Source organism: Mauremys reevesii, linkage group 2, assembly GCF_016161935.1.
Source record: "Mauremys reevesii isolate NIE-2019 linkage group 2, ASM1616193v1, whole genome shotgun sequence".
NCBI classification, from domain to species: Eukaryota; Metazoa; Chordata; order Testudines; family Geoemydidae; genus Mauremys; species Mauremys reevesii.
Genome location: NC_052624.1, coordinates 268,382,186 through 268,396,034, shown reverse-complemented (window position 1 = coordinate 268,396,034; position 13,849 = coordinate 268,382,186).

Genomic DNA, 13,849 nt, shown 5'->3' with positions numbered 1-13,849 from the left:
TTAAAAAGGTTTATTTTGAAGGTGGTTTTGGTATGTAATCCACCTCTGTATTTTGCTACACCTGAAAGTAATATTAAAAACCACTGTCAGCTAAGAAGTAATTAAAAATGCTGACTTCTCCCCGTGTTACATCTTTGATTGCTGAAAGTAAGAGGGTTTTAAAAATCTAATTTACTTTTCAAGGGTATGTTCTTTACATGTTCCATTTCTCTAGAAAATGATCAATCAGCTAATTTTGCTTGTTTTCAGTCAGTTTCATTCCCTGGTTCTCTTGCAACACAAAATTATTAGGGCTATAAACATTGCAAACAACTGTTTATGATAAAAACACAGGCATTCTCTGAATTTTTTGTATTTGTGTATGGAAACATTTCTATTAAATCATATTAGATTTCTTTAGAGTAAAAATCTCAATACTGGCTACCTCATAATAGCCATTTAATTATTTTTAAAATCTATTATCTGTTATCTAATTCGGAACACACTGAAGTAAATCAAAAGAGTTTCATGGCTTTCAGTGGGTTTTGGATCACACCCTTAATTATATTAACACTGAAATTAACACCTGGTTGAGGTTAATGAATGGGAAGGGGATGAGTTAACACCAGTGCTTTTGGTATTGTTTGGCTGGAGAGTGCTTCCTGCAGGGCTGGATTAAAGGAAAACTGCACTGATTTGAATGCATAATAAAAAGAGATGTTCAAAGCTCTTGTAAAAGATAAACTGTTATTTTATTCAAAACTTTCTTTAGAAGAAGAGGTAACAGAGCTATCAACTTTGAAATGCTTGTCATGCATTCCCTGAATCTTGTTACACACTATTGGATTGCAGAAACAGCACAACACTAGTTGATTAACTCTTCTTTAATGTATTTAAGACAGTTAAGCTATTCTAATAGGGCTGTAAGTTTAAGGGGCCTCAGCTCTAGATGTTGATCATAACTTGCATAACATTGTTGCGGTCTATTAGCAAAAATACACTCGCCTTCCCTTGCATCCGACGAAGTGGGTATTCACCCACGAAAGCTCATGCTCCAAAACGTCTGTTAGTCTATAAGGTACCACAGGATTCTTTACTGCTTTTACAGATCCAGAGGCTACCCCTCTGATACTAACCTTCCCTGTAGTGATTTTCTGCATGGAAAGAGCTGCAAGTCTCACTTTCAGGCTTTTCAGTGCACTCTGTAAGAAAGAATTCCATACACAAGGGAGCAGGCCAGACCTTAATTTGTCCTCAATATTTGGAGGGGGAGTGGGTGTGCGGATGCATTAAGACTGTCTCTACTCGAGGATAAATAGTTGGGGTTGAGTAAACAGTCCAGCTGCACCAGTGCAAGCTCCAAGAGTAGACAAGAAAGGCTGCCATTTGCATTGGTGGAATTTAACCTCGTTTCAAGCAGAAGAAGGTTGCACTTGAGCAAACAGTGGCTTTGACTGTTCATATTAGGGGTTACTCTAGTGCAAAACCTAGCTAGTTTTAAAGGGGAGTTTGATACATTTATGAATGGGGTATATGACAGGGTTGTCTGGGATAGCAGGGACTGACCTCAGTGACCACGGAGCTCCCTTCCAATCATATGTCTCTATGTTCCATTTATGCTGATGGCTACAACTGGGGCAAGTCATCAGGCAAGAAAAGGCCTCAGAAATAGAACAGGGATTTGTATGCTAGTTCCATCCATGTGCTTTGTTAAATAAGTTTTCTTCACTAAGCTAAAAAGGTGCAAGAACAGCTTAACTATGATAAACAAGCAAGTGCAATCACTGCCATTTAATACAGAAGCCCCCTCTTTGGAGGCATTCCTAGACAAATGCACAATTTTACATCATTCTGTCTTACTTCATTTGTCAGGATACTGGCAGGTAGGCAGCCCAGTTTTCAAAAGGAGCCACTGACTTTGGATGCTTCAGTTTTTGGGTATGGAACCTGACATCTTGGCCCTGACTTACAGAGGTGCTGCTCACCCATAGCTCCCATCCAGTGTAGGTGGTTGATATTTCTTGAAATCACACCCTAAAGTGTCTCAGGTTGGGCACCCCACACAGGCAGCATCTGACATTAGGCCCCAGTCCTATAGACAATCAAGGCATGTGGTTAACTGCTTGAAGGACCAGCAAAACACTCCTGAAAATCTGGGCCTTGCCTGCCATGGGATGTTCTGAGCCATAATTCATTAGGGCGTGCGGAATGATTGGAGTTCCCCAGTTGGAAGTGGTTAGATAAGTTGACTGTAGTATTGCAGTATGAAAGTTCTTTGCTATAAGTCTAGTTCCTTTTGGTGGAAGAACAAGTCCTGCACCAACTTTCCAGGTTTGGTGTATACCCAGGGCCGGTGCAAGGAAGTTTCGTGCCCTAGGCGAAACTTCCACCTTGCACCCCCCACCCCCGCCCAGCCCTGCGGCAGCTCTCCGCCCCCCCTGCCGTGAGGCGCCCCCTCATGACAGCTCCCCCCCCAGAGAGCCATGTGGCACCTCCCCACCCCAGCTCACCTCTGCTCCGCCTCCTCCCCGAGCACGCCACCCCTGCTTTAATTCTCCTCCCAGGCTTGCGGCGCCAAAGAGCTGATTGGTGCTGCAAGCCTGGGAGGTGGGAGGAGTGGAGCAGCGACCGTGCGCTCTGGGAGGAACGCTGTAAAAAAATTTGGGGGCACTGCTTTTTGGTGCCCCCAAATCTTGGCGCCCGAGGCAACTGCCTAGTTTGCCTTAATGGTAGCACCAGCCCTGTGTATACCCAAGTGCACTGGCTGTCGTTGTTCTGATGGCGCTAAATAGGAGGCTGCTGCTTAAGAAGTGCCTGAAAATATCATATGTTATCTGAGGGCAGGAGCATGTCAGCTGGTAGAATCGGGGGTCTAGAACCAGGACTCTTGGGTTCTAAACTCAGTTCTACCATTATTACTTGTGTTCTTGTCCCAGTGCAAATTAGTGTCTCTGTCTGTGTGCCTTAGTGTTCATCTCCCTAGGTGAGAATGTGACATCTCCACAGGCATAACAGATAGAACTAGTTAAAAGCATAACAGGAATGAACAATACTCACTAGCTGGACAAGAGCAAGATGCACTATACAGCATATAGTGGATGCTTAAGGGTTGCTGCTGCTTTCCTCTACCAAATTTGAAAGGCCAGTCCCAGAAAAGCATGCTGGGAAAAGAAGGTACCCCTATGAATGGAGAATTAGTGAGAAGTAGGAAGGAAGGTAAGCTTGGAGAAGTGGTATCCTAGGTAGTAACCAAGGAATCTGTTTTAGTGACTTTTCTTGTCCGTCTCTGGACTCTATTTCAGCTCTCATGTCTTCTTTGCCCTAGTTAAGATTACAAAATTGAATCATGTTTGAACATGGTGTTAGCTGAACATAGTTTAGCTGTAAGAGCAGCCAGAGACAGTCATCATGTTCTGCATACCTGTGATTAAACCCTCCAAACATACTTGGTCAAAATGATACTGAACATGGTTTCTCCTTCCAGCACTTACAGCTAACCCACATTCAATCCTGGTTCAGTTCATGTGATTGCCAACAGCCTTGTTCAAATACCATTACATACAGTATTGTTGACACGGTGTGTAAGAGGAGGTGTACACATCACATCAAACTGGGAATGTGCCATCAATCTACTGCTTACAGTGAAATTATAATACTGGTATTTTCTCTCGTTCTCTTCTCACCTAACTGCTTGTTCATGCATTTGGCTACTGTGCATTATGCTGATGTCCGATTGTAGGCTCATTGGGGCAGGGACTGTCTTTTGATTCTGTGTTGGTACAGTGCCTAGCACAATGTGGGGCCGGTCCATGAGTGGGGCTCCTAGGTGCCACTGCTGTGTAAATAAATCAGTCTAGGTGCTGCCATAATGATTCCTAAACAGTTACAGTTAATTCAGAATCCATTTGTGTATATGTACATATGCTTAATTTAAATTGCTCCTTCCACTGTGCTTTACTCCAGGGGTTCTCAACCATTTTTTTCCCTGAGCCTCCCCCCACCCCCACCAACATGCTATAAAAACTCCACAGCCCACTTGTACCACAACAACTGTTTTTCAGCATATAAAAGCCAGGGCTGGTGTTAAGGGGTAGGAAGCAGGGCAATTGCCTGAGGCCCCATGTCACAAGGGGCCCTGCAAAGCAAAGTTGCTCAGGCTTTGGCTTCAGGGCCCCAGGCCTGTGAGGCAGAGCTTCAGCTTTCTGCCCTGGGCCTTGGCCTATACTTCCCAAGGTGTACATAGCTGACAAATATGACTATTTATATATGGAGATATACCTATCTCATAGAGCTGGAAGGGACCCTGAAAGGTCATTGAGTTGAGTCCAGCCCCCTGCCTTCACTAGTAGGACCAAGTACTGGTTTTGCCCCAGATCCCTAAGTGGCCTCCTCAAGGATTAAATTTACAACCTTGGGTTTAGCAGGCCAATGCTCAAACCAATGAGCTATCCCTCCCCCCAAAGCTTTTCCTCCCACCCAAAGTTAATAAGCAACCTTGAAAATACATGCTTAAATGTTTAGAGATTGCTATATGAGGCTGCAAATCAATGCATGTCATCAGCTTTCAGGTGTAATAGCCTATATGCTCCTCTAATCTATTTACAAAACTGTTTTTAGCATCATTTTTGCTGCTACAGTGTAGTTTAGTTTGCAAGCAATCAGAACAAACTCAAAACTTTTTAACAACACTTCAACTAAATAGCTTGAGGAGATGAACAGTTTTTAATCAGTAGTGACTGCTGCATATTAAAAATAGCATGGGAGATGAAAATACATCCGTGAACATTTGCTACCAGCATGGATTAAAAATAAATAAATAAATAAATGCAGCCAGAAAGGCCACAATAAAACTACTTCACTTGACTGATAACTCAGTTTATGGATAAGAAGGAGGGTGTGCTTGTCTCTCCATATCAGATAAGGGACTTTTCCCTTGCTCCACTGTGAGAGATGAACATGTTCATCCGGCAGATAGCAGCAATAAAGTTGCATCTCTCCTTTGTTCTACTAGACATATCCTACATCAAATAAAATTAAGGGGAATGGATTTAAAACACATTGCAGGACATGCCTTTTAAAAACCTATTTATAATTAACTTGTGGAACTCTCCGCTGTAGTTTATTATAAAAAAACAAATGGCTTAGTAAGATTCAGGAAGTAATGAGATATTTTGAATGAATAATAATATCTGAAGATACACTAGCTAGAATAAAATTTATAATGGATTTGAATCTTCTTACTTCATGACCTAAGGCAGGGCAAGAGAGTTACCCCCCCCCCCCACGGCATAGAATTTCATAATTAAAGAGGTGCATTTTAATGGAGAGGGCGTTTCACCTTTTTCTGAAACATCCGAGATAGGTGTCTGCCAAAGATGGGGCACTGGATTACGGCTGAATGGTCTGATCCAGCATGGCATTGTCTACACTGGTAGTTCTCAACTAGGGGTCCAGGGCCCCTAGGGGGTCTCAAGCAGGTTCCAAGGGGGCATCCAAGCAGGGCCAATATTAGACTCGCTGGGGCCCAGGGCAAAAAACGGAAGCCCCATCGCATGGGGCTGAAGCCCAGGTCCCTGAGCCCTGCCACCCGGGGCTGAAGCTGAAACCTGAGCAATGTAGTTCATGGGGCCCCAGGCAATTGTCCTGCTTGCCACCCCCTAATACCAGCCCTGGCTTTTATATGCAGAATACCAGTTACTGTGGCACAGGTGGGCCATGGAGTTTTTATAGCATGGTGGGGTGGGGTGGAGGGCTCAGAAAGAAAAAGGCTGAGAACCTCTGGTCTACAATCCTACAGTCTACACACAGTGAGATATTTCAGGCCTGTGCTGCGAAAACAACTGGATCAGGGGACAGGCTTACAACATAGTTATCTCGTGACTTGGTTAAAACACAGTTTGGGCTTTAAGCATAGACAGAACCACTGTCTTCCCCCATGTCTACACTGTGCTGTACACATGCTCTCTCCAAGGCTGGCAGTGGACAGTGCATGTGTCTGTGATTCAGGAAGCCTGAGTGAATGGCTAACATCCACTCCCTGTGCAGCGGCAGTTAAAAAAGCCAACAGAATGTTAGAAACCATTAGGAAAGGGATAGATAATAAGTTTGAAAATATCATAATGCCACTATATAAATCCATTGTACTCCCACACCATGATTACTGCATGCAGGTCTGGTTGCCCTGTCTTAAAAAAGATATATTAGAATTGGAAGAGGTACAGAGAAGGACAACAAAAATGATTAAGGGTATTGAACAGCTTCGATATGAGGAGAGGTGAATAAGACTGGGACATTTCAGCTTGGAAAAGAGACAACTCAGGCTTTGTCTACACCACCACTTTTATCGGCAAAATTTATGTCACTCAGGGGTGTGAATACTCAGCGCTGGAATGGGTTACCTAGGGAGGTGGTGGAATCGCCTTCCTTTGAGGTTTTTAAGGTCAGGCTTGACAAAGCCCTGGCTGGGATGATTTAGTTGGGTTTGGTCCTGCTTTGAGCAGGGGGTTGGACTAGATGACCTCCTGAGGTCCCTTCCAACCCTGAGATTCTATGATTCTACACTGGCATAAATACTAGTGTGCATAGTGCATGTTGGCAGAAGAACTTCTCCTGCTGACATAGCTGCCGCTGCTTGTTGGGTTGGATAAATTATGTTGAGGGGAGAGCTCTCTCCTGTTGACATAAAACGGCTACACGAGAGATCTTACAGCAGCACAGCTGCATTGGTACAGCTGTGCCATTGTAAGCTCTCTAGTGCAGACCTAGCCTAAGAGGGTCTATAAAATCATGACTGGTGTGAAGAAAGTGAATAAGGAAGTGTCATTTACTCCGTCACATAACACAAGAACCAGGGTTCACCCAATGAAATTAATAGGCAGCAGGTTTTAAAACAAACAAAAGGAAGTACTTCTTCATACCGTGCATGGTCAACCTGTGGAACTCCTTGCCAGGTGATGTTAAAGGCCAAAAGTATAAGGGGATTCAAAAATAAATTAGATAAGTTCCTGGAGGATAGGGCCATAAATGTATTACAGCCAAGATGGTCAGGGCCACAACCCCATGCCCTGGGTGTTCTTAGCCTCTGATTGCCAGAAGCTGGGAGTGGATGACAGGATGGATCACTCGATTGCCTGTTCTGTTCATTCCTTCTGAAGAACAGAGGCCACTGTTGGAAGACAGGATATTGGGCTAGATGATCCATTGGCCATACTGGGTAGGACCATTCTTATGAGTGCTAATCCTGGCTCTGAGCTTGGGTGAACTTGCACAAGTCACGAGTCCACCTCCCTGTGCCTCCTTTTCCCTTCCAGTCTTTTGTTGGGACTCTCTCTTGTTGTGTGTACATTGCATATGACAACAGGGTGATCTTGGATAGGTCCTCTAGGTATTGCCATAAGACAGAGGTTCTCAAACTGGGGGTACCCCTCAGAGGGTCGCGAGATTATTACATGGGGGTCACGAGCTGTCAACCTCCATCCCAAACCCCGCTTTGCCTCCAGTATTTATAATGGTGTTAAATATATAAAAAAGTGTTTTTAACTTGTAAAGGGGGGTCACACTCAGAGACTTGCTATGTGAAAGGGGTCACCAGTACAAAAGTTTGAGAGCCACTGCCATAACACCAACAATACTGGCAGTTTGGTAATACTGCTCAGCCCTGTTTACACAGTAAGACTGTACATGGTTCCCCTGTCATTTTTGCAGTGTAGATAGGCCCTTTGCTTTCTCCACTCTTGCCCTGCTTCCCATCAAAGGACAAACTGCAAAACTCCTTTGCCCAACGGTGGTGAGCAGAGTAAGGGCTCACAAGGAGGAGAAGGGCCTGATTGTGAAATCTGGGTCTGTGCTGTTGGATATAAAGGGATTAACTTCTTTAGTTAACTTCATCAGTGGTTGAAAGCTCTGTTAAGAAGGATCTTTATAAACACTCCACAGTTTAAGAAACAATTGGTAAATAAGTTGTTCCCAGGATAATGTTAACAGGGCTTCTCCCCTGTGACCAGCTATCAAGAGTGTCTCTCTTCTTTCTACTTATCACCTAATTCAGAGAGGGCAGGGTATTTTTTTTGCATCTAGGTGACGAGAACAATATTTACACCCTGGCCTAGGGTGGAAGGAAGAAGTAATTAATGAGCTAAAATTCCCGTTATTACTATTTGTCTTACATTAGACAAAAGACCGAGGGGGGCCCTGATAACAGACTTCAAATATATTAAGGGCTGGTATGAAGACTATGGTGCTCAGTTGTTCTTCACGTCCACTGGAGGTAGGACAGGAAGTAATGGGCTTAATCAGCAGCAAGGGAGATTTTAGTAGGAAAAACTTTGTAAACTATAAGGATAGTGGCACTTCCAAGGGAGGTTTTGGAATCCCCACCATTGGAGGTTTTTAAGAGCTGGTTACCAAACACCAGGGATGGTGAGGGATTCATTCATTCATGCCCGTCACCCCAACTGGGGTATGGGCCGCCAACAACAGATCTCCATAGTCTTCTATCCTGGGCCATTCGCTCTAGCTGGTTCCAGGTATATAGCATTTTTTTTATCAACCTGGAGGGAGTCCGTGGCGCCAGGCTTCTTGGGCTTTTTTCTTTCCGCTTTGGGTTGGGGTTCCGGATGGGTTAGGTTTATTTGGTCCTGCCTCAGAGCAGGGGGCTGGACTTGATGACCTCTCGAGGTTCCTTTCAGCCCCACAATTCTGGGATTAGCATGTAGCAGCCCCATTGTGCTCTGTGCTACACAGACATATAGGAAGGGACAGTCCATATCCCAAAGCGCTTACAATTGAAATAGACAAGACAGGTAAAAGGAAGGAGGGGAGACAGAGGCTAAATGGCTCAAGATCATACAGCAGGTCAGTGGCAGAACCAGGAATAGAATTCAAGATACCTAAACTGGACCACATTGCCTCTGCGTTTCAGAAGTGTTGAGTGCCCCCACCTCCTGCTGGCTTCAGTTAGGGCAGGGGTAGGCAACCTATGGCACACGTGCCAAAGGCAGCACGCGAGCTGATTTTCAGTGGCACTCTCACTGCCCGGGTCCTGGCCACTGGTCCAGGGGGCTCTGCATTTTAATCTAATTTTAAATGAAGCTTCTTAAACATTTTAAAAACCTTATTTACTTTACATACAACAATAGTTTAGTTATATATTGTAGACTTATAGAAAGAGACCTAAAAAGGTTAAAATGTATTACTGGAACCTTAAATTAGAATGAATAAATGAAGACTCGGCACACTGCTTCTGAAAGGTTGCTGACCCCTGAGTTAGGGCTTGCCTGCACACAAGTGGTACCGCTTTAACTATACTGGTATAGATAAACAGCACAACCCTCTTCAGTGTGGATGCAGTTATATCAGTATAAAGGTGCATATATCAGTACAGTTTATTTCCATATAGGAAAACACATCTATACCGCTGTAGCTGGGTGAACATTAAGGGCTTGTTTACACTGGCAAGTTTCTGTGCAGTAAAGCAGCTTTTTTGCGCTCACACTGCAGATGTGTACACACTGCCAAGCCACTTTGTGCGCAGAAGCTCCTCAGTTGCAGTGCTGCAAAAAAAACACCCCAATGAGAGTCGTAAGGCTATTTGTGCAGAGGCTCCAGTGCTCTGTTGCCAGTGTAGACACTTGACTGCTTTCTGCGCTGTAATTGGCCTCCAGAACTGTCCCATAATGCCTCAGGTGACTGCTCTGCTCATTGTTTTGAACTCGGCTGCCCTGGAGACATGGGCCCCTCCCCTTTCAAAATCCCGTTTCTGACAGCCATTGGATGCTGTGCTGACCTGCTCCGGTTCACAAAGCAAACCATTAATGTGGAATGTTCACGCAGAAAGCCCAGGGAGGGAGGCGGGGGCTGATGTCGGGGGTTTCTCCCTCCCCCTGCTTCGGGACTGGTTGCTTTCTGCCGCTGTCTGAACGTACAAGACAGCATGCTGACACACTCTCTGTCCCCTAAAACACTCTGTCTCTCCCCCCCGCCCCCACTCCCTGGCCTTGTCTACACTATGCAGCTTTTAGCAACAAGGCTCAACTACGCAGCTTGTCGCTAAAAGTCAGTGTGTGTAAATGCTCTCTGTCAGTATTTTGTCAACACTTTTGCCAACAAAATACTTCCAGCCCCGTGACCGGCATTAGCTTTGTTGGCACGAGAGCGCTCCCGCCGACAAAATCGCGTTCACACTGCCGCTTGCGTCAGCAAAACTTTTGTCTTTCGGGGGGACGGGACTTTTTTAAATACCTGTGAAAGACAAAAGTTTTGTCGACAACGTCACAGTGTAGACAAGCCCCCTGTCACACACTCTGTGCCCCTCCCCTTCAGTTGAAAAGCAGCTGGCAATGTAGTAGGATGCCCATGGACCAATGGGATTGGGAAACCTGCATCATGTGACACTGTGCCTGCCCATGAGGCATTGCAAACCCCTCCCGAAGCACCCTGCGGCCAGTTGCACAGTGGGATAGCTACCACAGTGCACTGCTGTCTTTGCCGTTGCAAGAGCTCCACTGTTTTAATAAAAACGGTATCGCTTGTGGTGCAGAAACTTGCCAGTGTAGACATACCCTAAGGGTTGTACCAATTTAACTATTTTGATAGGAAATCAGACCCCTCAGTGAAATAGTTAAGTTGGGACAAAAATTGTGGGTGCTCAGCCCTTCAGAAGATCAGACTTAAATGCATAAGTACATATATATGCAAGCCCACATACATAATGTGCTAATATCTACTTCCGTATAATATGTTATTAGCACTCTGCAGTTTAAGCAGCCAAAATACAGTTCTTTGCTTTCAGGATTATGCTTTTAACAGCTTTCCTTGTCATCTTCCCCCTCAAAGCAAGCAGAAAATGATCACCAATGATATTTGGTCTAGGCACATTTAGTAGAGTATATTTACACACAGCGGTTCCAGACGGAAAATGTAAGACCATCATATTATTTTTATACCTGTTATGATTCATCATTACTAGTTAAACCCAATGTGTTAGACAAATGATAGAGACAGTCTCTAGACACAGAATAGATAGAACACTCTGAGAAGTCTAGAAGTGGGGAATCACCAAGATTTTTTATTTCCATACATTATTATAGTTATTGACTTGCTCCAGCCTCGTCAATACTAGGAAAAGCAGTACCCATTTTGCAAATGTACTCTTTCAAGCACTAGTGTAGACAGGGTTCAGGGGTTTTCATGACCCACACCATGTCTACACTATAGGCACTACAGTGGCACAGCTACAGCACTGCAGGGATGCCACTGTAACAACATAGTGTAGACACATCCTACAGTGATGCAAGGTTTTTTTTCCCAATCAGTGTAGGTAATTCCCTCTCCCCCCCACCATGGTGGTAGCTAAATTGACAGAAGAAGTCTTCCAGAGACCTAGCCACAGTTACACTGAGAGGTTAGGTCACTTTAACTATGGTGAGCTCAGGAGTGTGAATTTTTCACATTCCTGAGCACTGTAGCTATATTGACTTATGTTTTAAGCGTTAACCACTGGGGCCTGGTCTATTACTCTTTCACCCTGTTTACACTAGCACTCAGGTGCACATTTATACCTATATAACTACATCCAATCTCAGGCTTAGACCAGCAAAACTCTACAGGTAGGAGTATGATTTTTCTACCAAACATAGTACAGTCTACACTGCACTTGGAGACTGATTTCACTTTGTGAAGGCATATCCATTTGAGCTTTAATCTAACTAGTGTGGTGAAAAATAGTAGTGAAGATGTGGTGGTGCGGACCCTGGCATGGGCAGTACAAACTCGCCCGGGACTTTCACTGCTAGCCTGCACTGGGGTCTGTGCTTCTGTGTCTTCACTGCAATTTTTAGCAGCACTAGTTAGATTAAAGCTAGCACAGAGATGCCTACGTGAGCTGAAATCATGCCTTCGATTGTACTGTAGACATACCCAGGGCCCATGCAAGGATATTTTGCGCCCTAGACATTATACGTGTATACATTTAAATCAACCTGGGGCTGCTAGCTGCAGAGGTGGCTGGGAGCCCCCGGAGCTCATGGGCAAATTAAAAGGCCAGGGGCAGCGGCCGCCATGGAGCTCCGGGCCCTTTAAATCCCCACCTCAGCTCCAGCTGGGATTTAAAGGGCTTGGAGGCTGGGGCTGGGATTTAAAGGGCCCGGAGCTCTTGCAGCTGTGGGGAGCTCTGAGCCCTTTAAATTCTGGCCCCAGCCCGGCCGCCGGAGCTGTGGGTGCGATTTAAAGGGCTCTGGGCTCTCTGCAGCGGCAGGGAGCCCAGATCCCTTTTAATCCTGGCCGCGGAAGCCGGTGCGGTCTGGCACCATGCCATACCGGACCTTACCGCCTTACTTTCACCTCTGGTGGAGGCTGAGCCAAAACCCTGCTGTTGCTCCCGTCGCCAGGCTTGTGCCATGTGAGCACTAAGCGGAGCTCTGCCCAGCTGCCGGCGCCCCCGCCAGCAATGACGATAATTGCATGGAGCGGCCGCTGTGCTGGGAGAGGGAGTCTGAGCTGCACGTGTCAGCGCGCTGCCGGCAGCCCAGCCCAGGAATGCTGTAAAAAAAAAATTGGGGGGCACCACTTTTTGGCGCCCCCAAATCTGGCGCCCTAGGCTACCGCCAAGTTTGCCTTAATGGTAGCACTGGCCCTGGACATACCCACTATTATACTGGCACAACTTTCAAATGTAGACCAGGCCTTAGACCGCTGGTAGAGCTGCACCGTTACTGAAAAATGGGTACTGCTTTTCCTCACATAGATGTCGCTTTCTTGTGGGCATTCTGAAAGACGTGAGTCTTTAGGAAGGACTGAAATGGAAAGTGGCTAGCACGGATTGGGCTTTGGAGAGCAATCCCCTCAGGGAGCGGCCCGGAGGTGCTTGTGGGAGAAATGGCCTAATGGGCTAGTGTCAGCCAAGTGGGGATGGGAGGGACAATGTAATGAGCATTATGGCGGTGACAAGCTGCAGAAGTCATTGCGAATTCCTCATGGGGCCATATGTGCAAAGGTCTGGGTGTGGGAAAAAAGAAGGGTGTTTGAAAATTACACAGGTCTGCTACATGTTTTGAATTCGCTCCTCTAAAGAGCTCTTGGAATAAGGCGTGGGCAGGAGCATGCAAGCCCTGCATGTACCGAGATTGCAACACTTAGGGTACGTCTACATTGCAATTAAAAACCAATGGCTGATCCATGCCAGCTGACTCAGGCTTGTGGGACTCGAGCTATGGGGCTGTTTAACTGCAGTGTAGATGTTCAGGCTTGGGCCCATACTTGTACACCTCAATTAAACAGCCCCTTAGCTTGATCCTGAGTCAGCCTCAGGTGTCTAATTGTGGTGTATACATACCCTTAGACCAGTGGTTCCCAAACTCTGTTCACGGCTTGTTCAGAGTAAGCCCCTGGAGGGCCGCAAGACGCTTTGTTTACCTAAGCGTCTGCAGGTACGGCTGCTTGCAGCTCCCAGTGGCCGCAGTTCACCATTCCCGGAATGAGGAATGAGGCCTTGTCTATATGAGAAAGTTGCACCAATATACCTAAGGTGTGAATTTAAGCTGATATAGTTAAACTATTGCAAATCCCTGGGTGTACACTCTTATTCCAGTTAGTTTAAACTGATTGGGAACTGATTTAACTGAAACTGAAATAAGTCATTCTTAGGGCTTGTTCACACAAGGAAATTGACTGGAATAGCTATTCCAGAATAAATTATTCTGGGATAGCTCCTCGTATGGACATTCTATTCTGGAATCAGGGGCGGCTCTAGAAATTAGGCTGCCCCAGGCAGCGCGGTGTGCTGCGCCGCCCTTCCTCGCCCCTCTTCCCGCGGCTCCGGTTGAGCTCCCGCGGCAGGTCCACCAGGGAGGGGGGGACGACGGACCCGCATGCG